The sequence below is a fragment of the Rosa rugosa genome, chromosome 4, assembly GCF_958449725.1.
Source record: "Rosa rugosa chromosome 4, drRosRugo1.1, whole genome shotgun sequence".
Classification (NCBI taxonomy): domain Eukaryota; kingdom Viridiplantae; phylum Streptophyta; class Magnoliopsida; order Rosales; family Rosaceae; genus Rosa; species Rosa rugosa.
Genome location: NC_084823.1, coordinates 5,229,880 through 5,242,432, shown reverse-complemented (window position 1 = coordinate 5,242,432; position 12,553 = coordinate 5,229,880). Strand labels below are relative to the sequence as shown.

General features: G+C 38.9%; 1 long non-coding RNA gene across 1 annotated transcript; it reads left to right on the top strand.

Annotated features, from left to right (window-relative positions):
- The first annotated feature begins 9,965 nt into the window (after positions 1–9,965).
- On the top strand, positions 9,966–11,937 carry LOC133745448 (uncharacterized). The gene is made up of 2 exons (XR_009863625.1): positions 9,966–10,474; positions 11,598–11,937. It is a non-coding gene; the product is annotated as an uncharacterized LOC133745448 (long non-coding RNA).
- Positions 11,938–12,553: the final 616 nt, after the last annotated feature.

The following is a 12,553-nucleotide window of genomic DNA, read 5'->3' as shown; positions in this document are numbered from 1 at the left end:
TGGATCCCAAATGCGAACCCGAACAGCAATGGGCTCATACACCAGTTGCAAAGCCCCAAAAATGAAGACCCAACCCAAAGCCCTACTTGGGCAGTCCAACAGAGCAAAGGCCCAAGCCCGCAACCTCCTTTGGGCACCCAAAATCTTTTTGAGCACCCATCCCTTCCTTGACCACGGCCTCAATCTCCGCCACCAATACCACCAGTCGGAGCGCGGATCTCGCTCAGAGTCCAATCTCTGTTCCGCTCCAATTGCATATCCAGCGCACCTGGAAACTGGGTCGAAACCCGGCAGATCCCCTCACTCAGCCACACCACCGCCAAACCAAGGCCGCACGCCGGCGACTTGAGTAGTGCCCGAGTTGGCCTCAGACGGCCGACTCTCGGAGCAGACCCGATCCATGAAAACAGCGCAGCCATGGCTTTTCCCCTTTGATCGGTGGCCCGGTCAGAGAGGATCTGAGAAGAAGAAACTGTCACAGGACGAGATGCGAACCACGACCTTACAATGGGCATGACAGGAGCCGTGCGCGAGATAACCGACACCGAGAGCGGTACCGGAACAGCACGTACCTTCCTCTATCATCGATGACAAGTTCATCTAACGACTGAAAAATAAATTAGTGCATAGTTTTAATTTATTGTAATTTCAGCACTTAAATTTAATATATGTGGCTGAGATTCACTTGGTCCTCAAAATTATCCCTATTATATATATAGTCTTGGATCCAGCGAGGCAACCACCTCAGGCCACCATTTTCCGGAGGCCTCGGATTTATATAAGGGAAATGATTTTTGGCCTCAATGAGACATAATATTTGTGGCATCAATCATAGGTGTCATGTCATGTCATGTCACCTACACACATCACCTATGAGCAAAAATTGCAAAATCATACCATGTAATTCTTGAGTAAAAAGACCATCTTATACTCTCAAAATTTAATGGCTATAATTTTTTTTTTTTAATAAAAGGGCTTGGTGCGGCTGCTCTAAAATCTTGAATAATGAAACTACTAAATTTAGGGTTTATATGATTGCATTTGGGTTTCAAGACTGGGCCTTTTATTTAGGCATTATTGTCCTCTCTCTCGACCTCTCAAGCTTGTTAAAGCTTCAATTTTTTTGGGTTGTATGTTTCACTGCTCTGATATATGTTTTGGATTTTTTTTTTCTTTTCGGTTTTGCTTGGTTGTAGGTTGAATTATTCTGGTGATGCCGATTGAAATTACTGGTGAATATGTATTTGAGGTATTGTAACATTTCTAGATTCCCCCATTAAAATTTGTTGCATTTTGAATTCTTTCGTATGTTCAGATTGTTAATAGTTATCAGTCTTTTGGTTGGGTTTGAAGTGCAGATGAGTTCAGATTATATAGTTTTGATATGGACTGAGCAGAGCAATAGCCATTTGTCATTCAGAAGACAAACAAGTAGTAACTCCAGCAGGTTGTCTGCCACCCTATTTTTATTGCTTATATTTTTGTGCATTTCATTGTTCCTTTAGCTGATCATGAAAGTTCAACTGTAACAAAAAAAAAAAAGTTCAATTGTAGAGATAAAAACAACATTATGAAAAAATGTGCAGATGCCTCTTCTTTGAGTTGACCTTGTGAGCAGACAATTTTTTTTTTTTTTTTTTTTTGAGAAAAGGGCGGTGCGGCAGCCCTCAAGCCATGATAGCCTTGATTAAAGAAACTGTCGAATACAAGGGGGGGACATTGAGCCTAAACCCCTGATTACAATAAGTAGAACCTCCTGACATACTATCCTGAGTCTCTACTAAATGCTTGTACTCAACAAAGCACCAACTAGCAAAGAGCGCTCTACAGACGACTCTATTTGCTTTAACTGCATTAACGCAGCGGTGACACAACGGAAAGATAACTTGATCTGCAACCCAACTGCAGCAAAGCATAACTACCATACGCACAGCTTTCCCATCATGATGCCACTGGACACTACATCCAGTGACACTTGGTTTCACTCTGCTACTAGGAGGCAGCGACCATTTGCAAGTGCAAGGAACTCAACGCCAACCTAGAGCAAAATAGGCACACAAGGTGCAATGACTGGCACACCGGCCACTGCCTCCAACCAGACCACGGTTGGAGCTTATTACCGTAAACAAACAACTGGAAACAAAACAAACAGAAATTAAAAACCACCAGCAAGGCCCAAAAGCAAAAGCCCGGCCCAACCACCATCTCCCCCAAGGACCCAACGCAGAAGCCCACCAAGCATGCAGCCCACGCCATCCGCCGGCACCTGACTGCCCCCAAGGAGCACTATGCCGCCGTGCTGCATCCCTGCACCGCTGCACCACCGCGACACTGCGCAGGCCACCCAACAACCAGATCGGCACCCGAAACCAGATCCAAAAATGAGCTAAGCCCACGCCGGACTCATCACCGTCCTGAGATCGAGATCTCAGCCACCGCGCAGCCCCCAGATGCCGCAGAGACTCCACGATTCCCCGCTGGCAAACCCACGCCCAAGATCCGGAAGGGACAGATCGACATCGATCCTCCCCCACCCAGATCGAACCTTCAAAACACCAGCCCATCGCACCATGTCGGAGATCCTTGTCCCCCGATCGAAGAAGAGATAAACCAGATCGGTTTTCCCCGTCCGAGATCCGCCCGCCACCTTCCAACCCAAAGCCAGGCCTCCGCCCTAGAGCCGAACCAGTAGCCCAAAATATCATCCCCTCCCGGACCGAGACGCAAAGGCAGGGCCCCCGCCGGCGTTCGGCCGGGAGAGGGCGCTCCTCTCGTATTCTCTCTGTTTTTCTCCGCGCGTGAGGCGCTTTCCTCTCGTGGGGTTGTGGGGTCAGGACGTGAGCAGACAATTTTAAAAAGCTTGGGGTTTGTGTATATCAGTAGTGCTTTGTTTATTCATATGTAGAAAGCCTCCCCTTACTTGACAAGACCCTTGTTGTTTCTTACACAGAGAACTGGTAAGATGGCTATTGCACTTAAGAGTAGAATATTACATTCAAGTACATTTATTGTTATTTGGTTGCTCGAATTATGGTTTAGGTGACTAAATTGTTAAGAGCCTATCAAATTGTTGTGGTTTCTTTTGTCGATTTTTCGCTTATCTGTTTTGGCTTATTGTATGTCTTGGTTCTGTTGCCACAGAACACAACTTCGTTACTGTAATTAACCCAATTTTGGAGTAAATTAACATAGCTTGGAAAGACAAACTCCTAGATTGGTGTCTTGCACAACATGAACTTAATACGACTTTAAACAATGGACTATGGAATTATTGCTGCTACAATAGTCAAGTTTCTGTTTTCAGATTACATGGTCTTTATTTTTTTACCTTTATTTTTTTTCTCTGAAATAGACTTGTAGTATTGGCATGCATTGGATTCCTCCTCTGGTTTTTGTTTATACCATTTTCATTTTGTAGTTTAGATTTGTTCATTAGATGATTACATATAATAAAAAGGAGAGATATTGAAAATGTTTTGTTGTGCAATGAGGAAGGCAAGAGGACTTGCTTATCTTCATGAGGAGTCAAGCCCAAGGATTGTGCATAGAGATGTCAATGCCAGTAATATTTTGCTCGACGCAGAACTCTGCCTAAAAATATCAGATTTTGGATTAGTAAAGCTCTATGATGATGACAAAACCCATACCAGTACCCGAGTTGCAGGGACAATGTAAGCACTCTATTATTTTTCTAGTCACCTATTGGCATTGCATATATAATGTACACTGAACGGTTTTATGCTTTATATGTAGTTGATAGCTGCAAATAATACAAATATATGTACGTACTCTGAACTATATTTCCCCTCCTGTAATTGTGCTTGTTGGCCACAGGTTCTTCTCTTTTTATATTTCAATTGTTGTTGAAGTTCTCATAGCATATCATGTTTGATTGAGAATGTAGCGAAAAATAAATGAATTTCTCAACACTTAAAGGGGTATAACAGATGCTCAGCGATCAAAGTTCGATTATTGCACACCATGTGTTTGACACCCAAGCTAAACCAGTGGGGCATTTCATGATTTTTGAAAAACCTATACTTCTTGTTTTACTCAGTTTTTGATATCTTAAAGGAGACTCTTCAATGATCATTTTAAACTTGGTTTCGTGAAAAACGGAGTTAAAATGAGATACTTATTCTATTTTGAAGTTACTGCACTGTTTTAGGATTTCTGTAGAATTCAACGTTTCTGTCAATATAGATTCTTGTTTTACCATCCATTTGAACTGCGAATAGCATGAAACTCTGCGAAATAGTAGCTTTGCATGTCTACTTGAAATCTGGAAAGTTGTGCTTGAAATCATTGAAAGAATAGTTGTTGGTGAATTTTTCTATCTTGTTACCAGTTTTCTGCAACTGTCTCAAGCTTGCAGCTTATTGTTACTCTTAGAATGCTTATGAGTATGTTTGTGAAATAGATTTAAATCTATTACTATTTCGAACATATTAGGCAATAGCTATAAATCTTGTGGGGTGAGGATGCATTCAAAGATGGGCATACAATCAGCTTCTACATGAAGCCTGAAGTGTTTGGATATTCTCGCAAGACCTTTATATTGGGAAAAGCTGCTCGGCGACTTGCAAGCATGAGGGAAGTAACTGGAACTTGCATTACAGTGCACTAGAGGTAGAAAATATTCGGTACTTTTATTATATATATAGAATTATTCTCAGGTGCGGACGTCCGTACTGAATTTTCGGTACGGATTTCCTGTTTTCGACCACTTTCCGGCTACATTTTTATATCTTAATCGTTCAGTTTTTAGGCCCTAGTGTATAGATCACCTTTACAAAATTTCAGCCAATTTGGTGATCGTTAAGGCATCCAAAACTGCATTTTACAGCAACGGACCGAATCAGTCAAACAGGAACCGTTTGTATTTATAATGGTAAATTGCAGTTTTGGATACCTTAACGATCGCCAAATTGGCTGAAATTTTGCAGAGGTGATCTATACACTAGGACCTAAAAACTGAACGGTTAAGATGTAAAAATGTAGCCGGAAAGTGGTCGAAAACAGGAAATCCGTACCGTTCGCTCGGTACGAACGTCCGCACCTGAGACAGACTGTATATATATATATATATATATATATATATATATATATATATATATATATATGCTTTCTCCCCAATACTTTGATAAGAAGTATAGTAGGATGCATTCAAAGATGGGCATACAATCAGCTTCTACATGAAGCCTGAAGTGTTTGGATATTCTCGCAAGACCTTTATATTGGGCAAAGCTGCTCGGCGACTTGAAATGTTTGTTATTAGGTACCTCTATGATCAGTTGAAGGCTTATAAAATGCTGGACATGGTTGCATTTGTTGACCCTTCACTTATTGGTGCTGTGGGGTGTGGGAATGGAACTGTCAAGGCCCAACACATGAAAGATAGGCTTGTATGGGGGAAGTTTGTTGTCAACACAGATGTGCATGAGCCATGAAGTAGCGCGCTTGTTGCTGGTACATTTTTGATAAAAGCATCTTTTTTGATGAATGCACAATCTAATTCAGGAAGGGGATGTTCAAATGATCACACAACAGAATAGATATAATGATGATTGCTTGTTGTATGAATGGCCAAAAATGGGACAGAAACATATTGCAATCATTCATATCACACATCGGATTTTAACAAATTAGTGTCTTCTGATTAATACTCACACAACATAAGCAATTGAACTCAGTTGTCCTAAAAGCTAATCATACAACAGAAGCAATTGAACTCTGTTGTCCCAAAAGTAAATCATACAACAAATATAGTCCAAGAAATGAAGTTTGAAGATCAATCAGACAACACACAAAATAAAAGTATGTTGTCTGACAAGCTTAACATACAACAGCTTGAAAACAAGCAGTGTTGTCTGAAGGCAGCGCCTCAATTGCTGCACAGCTGCGCCTGGCATCTACAGAGCTATCACACAACACTTATAACACATACCCGTTGCCTGTGTGTTTCTCAGACAACTGTGTTCCACCGTTGTCTGAATTTTCAACAGACAACGGCTCGGTCTACAACAGTGGCACTCCGAATCACACAACAGTTTTCTCCCGTCATCTGATAAGGTTTTTGGTGTAGTGCAACTTTATATAATTGCATTAGTATTGTGTGCATGTGTGTTATTTGCAAAATTTTAAACTGTGGAAGCAAATGGCTTAGCAGATAAGCGGCCCTTACAATAATGCACTGAGCTTTTCTTAGTTAGAATCTCCCTTTAGCGCACTTGTTGATCCGTTTATTTTTTTTCTTTTTTTCCTCTTCCTTCTATTTTCTCTATTTGCAAAATTTTAACTGTGGAAGCAAGCGGCTTAGCGGATAAGCGGCCCTTACAAAAATGCACTGAGCTTTTCTTAGTTTAAATCTCCTTTAGCGCACTTGTTGATCTGTTTATTTTTCTTTCTTTTTTTCTCCTCCTTCTATTTTCTTTAATTCTTGCCTTTCTTTCTTATTTTTCCCCCTCCTCTCTTCTACTTCTAGATACCAGGTTTTGAATTTAAACATATATTTCATTCTCAGAAATATATATATATATAATAAAGTAAAAAAAAATTTTTTTTTTTTTTTGCCCCAAAGCACTATAAACTCAAACTGAGACCTCAAAAAAACACTGCTTGATTGCGAAAATGTGAGATTCAGGTGAGGCCACATTTATTGCTTTTGCCTCACGAATCTTAGGATCAGCCTATATATATTGCTCAGGTTGAGAGCTGACATGCAATCTCGTTTCAATAATCGCCACTACTCATGTTTTTGGCCTTGAATACAACATACGTACTTTACCTGTAATCTAACGTACCTTGCTTAATTCCCTTTATTCTAACCATTAAAAAGAAAAAAAGACAAAATCCTTTAAGCCTTACTAAACATTAAGCCTAGGGTACGGTCGTCTAGCAGGTAGTTGGAACAAGCCAAAGCTTAGTTTGTAGTCCGAGGGAGGTGCCTCTGAGAAAGATACACACACACACTCCATGTACTTAAATAGGAAACAGACAAATTCCGAACTCGATATATAAAGTAAATGTAAACTCATTACAAGTCTATTTAATTTGAGCTAGCTATAGCAGCGAACTTATAGTAGAAAGAAGAACTCCGTGTCTCCTAGTCCTAGGGCAAAATCATAAGCTAGCCTCCCATTAGCTAAGCATGCAATTGTGGTACATGTTGGATCAAAATTCATACACATATTTGTTCCCTAAAATATGGAAATTATTTGTTCTAAAGTCCAATTTAATGTTGACTAATTCAATTCCATTATTCCCCTAATTCCATTAAAGTCCAATTATTTGCTTAACCTTTGTGTTTATTTATATATATTTATTATGCATTCCTTATCATGCTAGGAAATGATGGAGAAGCATGGAAATGCACTAAAAAGTCAACCTTAGCACATTTTCCTACTCCAGTTAGGAGAAAGAGAGCTAGACAAGAAAGAAGGAGTGGCAACCTGACCAAACGAACTCCAAATGAGTTGAAACTTTCCAGATCCATTCTAGACATCCTAAGGATCATTTCTTACTGAGATTTCAAGAGCTAGTTCGGAGTGGAAGACCTTCAAAAGATCGGTCCAAATTTCTAACTAAAAGATGAAAACGGCAAAACCGGACCTGTACGGATTCATCACGGTGAACGAAGCTCTAAAATTTTACCAGAATTATTTACACTTATCGAGAAACATTTGGTATGAAGAAGTCGAAGGCTAATTATAAAGTCTCGGAGGAGATTGAAATGAAGGAAGCTTCAGAGACGTATCCTAGTCAAAACATGACAGTTTGGCCTAGAACCTTCTTTGGGCGGATTTCTTGTGCATTTTTAGAAGGTCTATAATGCTGAAATTATCAAGGAGAGCCCTAGAAGAATCCTAAAAGATTATGACAAGATTAGTCCATCATATTATCCTTTGGATAATAGGCATTCCTATGCACCTTCTCTCATTTGGTTGTCACATTGACTTTGGTGACCCAAAACCACCCCAACACTCTTCATTTTCATGTTTCCCATACACAATAATGAGAGCAGCTGCTCCTCCCTTCTCCTAAGTCATCTTTTCTACCCTACACTCTCATAGCTCATCATTACTTCCCTCCTTTTTCTCTATCTCTTTCATACCCCTTTCCCTTATTTTTAGGATCTATTACCACTCTCATACTCCACCTACATGCTTCTTACAATGTTTGAGCTGCTCCCTTTTGCTTCCATTCATCATTTTTCTCCCCTCTCTCTTCTCTATATAAGCATCTCTTCTCACAAGGAAGAGGCATCACCCATATACCACTCCATTACATCTTCTTTCTCTCTTCATCTCCTCCACGTACAAAACCTCCATATTCACCTCCCAAAATCCAAACCTACAATACTCAATCTACTCCATCTCCTCCATCATTACCACCACAACTACTATCGTTCACCACCATAAACTCCATCACCACCACTACTATTCCATCACTACCACTCAAAGTTAGCCAAAGGAGCATCATATTTTCATCACTATTCCATTCATCATCACCATCAAGAAGTTTATTATCCATCCATTCCATCATCAAGGAGGATTCAAGGAGCATTGAAGGAGGAAAACGAAGGAGAAGTTACCCATTGATTTGTCAAGCTTCAACTAGTTCATTCTTTCCTCAATTCTTTAATTTACCTTGATGTACTTTATAGATGTGATGCTAATTTGTATGATTATGAGTGAGTAGTTACTTTGCTGGGGCTAGGGTTGAAAGCTCTAGCCAAACTTGTATGAATTGATGTTTTAATTGACATTTGATGTTATTTGTGATTTTCATCTTCATATGTTAATTCAAAAAGTGAATGCATTCATTCAAACTTAACTACTTTGAATGTGTTGTGTTTGTCATCTCATGAAAAAATGTTTAGGGAGTAGTTAACCTTGAGCATTGATAGCATGATAGCATCTTCTATGTGCATGTGAAGGTTGTGAGTTAAAATCACCTAGATCTAGGATTGGTTTGCTTGCATGATTATCCAAACTCAAAGCTTTATGCATCTAGGAACAATGAATTGAGACTTAACCAGTAATAGGATTTGTTCTTAGGTAGTTAATTCTAGACTTATCCGGTTGGAATTGATAACATTAAAGGAGTTTAAGCCTTTTTAGTCTTATCCGGATGCAAAGAGGGTAATTAAGAAATTAGAATATCATCACTTCTATTTGAACTTCAATACTTACAACGGAGGTTAGTGGTAGACAATTCAACCCCTAACTTCATCCATTATATTTCTAGTTTAGCTTAGAGTAGTTTAGTTTACATTTGGACACTTATTTTCAATTGGTTCGCCACTCTATCCAACACACAATCTCACTACCACCACAATGCACATACTCATCATGACTCTAGATTTTCTTGTGAATTTAGGTTTGTGATTGTACATTTGCATATTTTAGCTCTCCCTAGGTTAACACCCTAGCTAGTGAAAGGAATTCAATCATCGTGGGTTCGACAACCTTTCTTAAATCCTTATACTATTACTTGTTCCCCTTATACTTGAGGATGACTATTTGGCTAACAGTACCAACGGAAGGCCACTTTCTAGCAAACAAATAGGAGTGACTCCTTATCCATAAGCCCCTTAACAACCAACCTTATTCAAGATAACTACGTACCAACTCCTGTAGTAGTCATGATCCGAAACGATTGGTCTTGGACCATATATTACTGTTTTTTTTTTTAATCAAAATATTATTGTTTAGTTATGATAATAATATAGTCAAATTCAAGTATTTGATTAATTTTATTTGCATTGTACTATTTCTAATTTTTTAAAGTATTTTGGTAGTAAGACGCATGTAGAGGGAGTCGAGTCATTCTATATATTAGATATGTTTGTAATATTGTTAGCTTGATAATAAAGTTATCGTTTCTCTTTCAAAAGAAATAATAGAAAATTATTCATAAGTGTCATTTTGAGACTTTATTTAGCCATCAGGCCACCTAATTTTTTTTGTCTTCGTAAGGCCATTTCATGACCAAAACACATGATGACTTTTTTGTGCTAGGACTATTATGCCTTCCAGATATATCTCAAAGAAAATTCTGATCTGGTTCAAATTTGAAACCAAATCTCGTTGCTCTCTCTCTCTCTCTCTCATATATGCGTAGACTCATCCCTTGCCGATGTACTCGTTGAGGCCAATTGAACTCCACGACCGAATCTGCCAGCGCACGATCACCAGCGATTCGCACTGGCGGCTAATGGTTCAGGCGAGATCGAAACGTTGGTCCGATGACGATTTCTGGTGAGATCGAAGCGACTGATTATCCGACAATTTGTTCTCCTGTGAAGACAACGTTTTCCGAGATGTGGAGAAGGAGGTGGATGAGCGGGTTCAGAGGCCATTTGTTCCGGCAAGATCGAAGCGTTGGTCCGATACCGATTTCTTCTTACGACGACGGCGGCGGGATCTCCGATGAAGGCTCTGAACCTGATTATAACATGTCGTCAAATCCGGTAAGATTATGTTGTATATCTATACTTGTTAATTGCGAATTTTTGATGTGTTTACAATGTGTGGAACGGTGATGAGGTTTTGATTTCAGCTCGCCCTGTGAGGTTTGAAGTGTTAGTTGGTTGTTAATTGAGTTGGTTCAGTTTTACAAAGTGTGAAGTGTGAACAGGCTTTGTATATATGGCTTGTGATTTAATCTAAGAAATTACTATAATTGTATGATTGTTTTGCTCAAAATTTGCAGAATCTGAGACTTTTTTTTATTTTAATGCCAATCTGGGACTTGTTAATCATTGTTTTGATTATTCTTTATGTGATGAAACTTGGTTGTTTTGCTCGAAATACATGATCAATCAGTAGCATCAGCATTAACAATGGCTTTATCTCCATGCCAAGAGTACTAGTTAGTTTGCTGAGTTTGATGAATGATGCTAAAGCTGAGTTGGTTATCATATCATCTACCTATAACAAAGGCAAAGCATTAAGTGAGAGATGGTGATGCCATTAATCAAGGAACATATTAATAAATCTATTGGACCTCATAAGCACATAGCAATTGAGTAGTGCCTGCTAGCTAGTTGCAGTTGAGCTTTATTATTAGACCTCCCTCAAAAGTTTGAATGCAGTGTGTAATTTTCTAATTTATTTAAGTTTACTTTATGCATTATGTAGATAATAACCTTGAGATTAGGCATGTTGAGATGTCAATGGTTATTAGAATCCGTAGAAGCATTTGTGTTTTGAAATATCAAGCATGTATAATCAGCTGGTTTTATGCAATCAGTTTCTATGTCAGTAGCTTTTCATTACTAGTCCAGTAGCTTTGTACACGTGTGATAGTAGTTTTTTGTACCTATGTCAGTAGCTTTTTATTATTACTCCAATAACTCTGTACATGTTTTATAGTAGCTTTCTGTAGCTAGGTTAGTAGCTTTTTATTACTGGTCTAGTAGCTTTGTACGTGTGCTATAGTATCTTTTTATACCCATGTCAGTAGCTTTTTAGATTGCTTATTTTTTTATTATCTAGTTGATAAAGAGTGCCACGTTTGGGGCGCAGCAGTACATTGTTGTTTTTAATTTTCATTTTAAATACTAATATTTTGTTGTATCGTTGTTCTTGCAGAATTCGTCCCCTTTGCATTTGTAGAAGTAGATTTCGAAAAACATATGAATTTGGATATTGAAGCCTCCATTGACCAAGAGATCATTCGGCCAACCAATAAATGTAGAAATGAGTCTCGTGTTAAAGGTGGCAAAATTATGCATATGGGTTTAGAGCATCACCATTGAAAAAATGACAGTAGCATTACAACATTGACAGTAGCTTTGTACAACTATTGTAATAGATTTTCACAACTATAGTAGTTGCTTTTTACAACTATGGAAGTAGTTTTTTACATAGTTATATCATTGTTTGAACCCTGCATACTTTTCGTATTATTGAATGTGTTTTTATTTCTCAATTGCAGTAGCATTTTTAACTTAGCTAGATGATTTACATTTCCATAGCTTTGTTAGTCTCTGAGAATAGTTTTCTCAGTCTCTTGGAGTAGCTTTTGTTCTACTTAGTAGCAATTTTTGTTCTTCTTGGTTATTTCTTTTGGCGTTGATGAGAGTAACCTTTAGTGATAGTGAGAGTGTTATTGTTACTGGTGAGAGTAATTTTTTGATGTGGGTGACAGTAGCGTTTGTTGCTTGTGATAATAGCTTTTGGTATTGGTGATAGTAGCTTTTATTGGTGGGGATAGTAGCTCTTGGTTTTTGAGAGCGTAGCTTTTGTTGGTGACAGTAGATTTTGTTGCTGGTGAGTGGTGACAGTACTTTTGTTACCTCGTCGGAGGTTACCGGAAATCTCACCAGAGTAGCTTTTGTTGCTAGTTACAGCAGCTTTTGTTAGTGACAGCAGCTTTTGTTAGTGACAGTAGCTTTTGTTATTAGTGATAGTAGCTTTTGTGATCTCGCCGGCGGTTGCCGGAAATTTCACCAGAGTAGCTTTTGTTGCTTGCGACAGTAGCTTTTGGTGTTAGTGACAATAGCTTTTGTGGTCGCCGGAGTTAGCCGGAGACCCTCCGGAAGTTT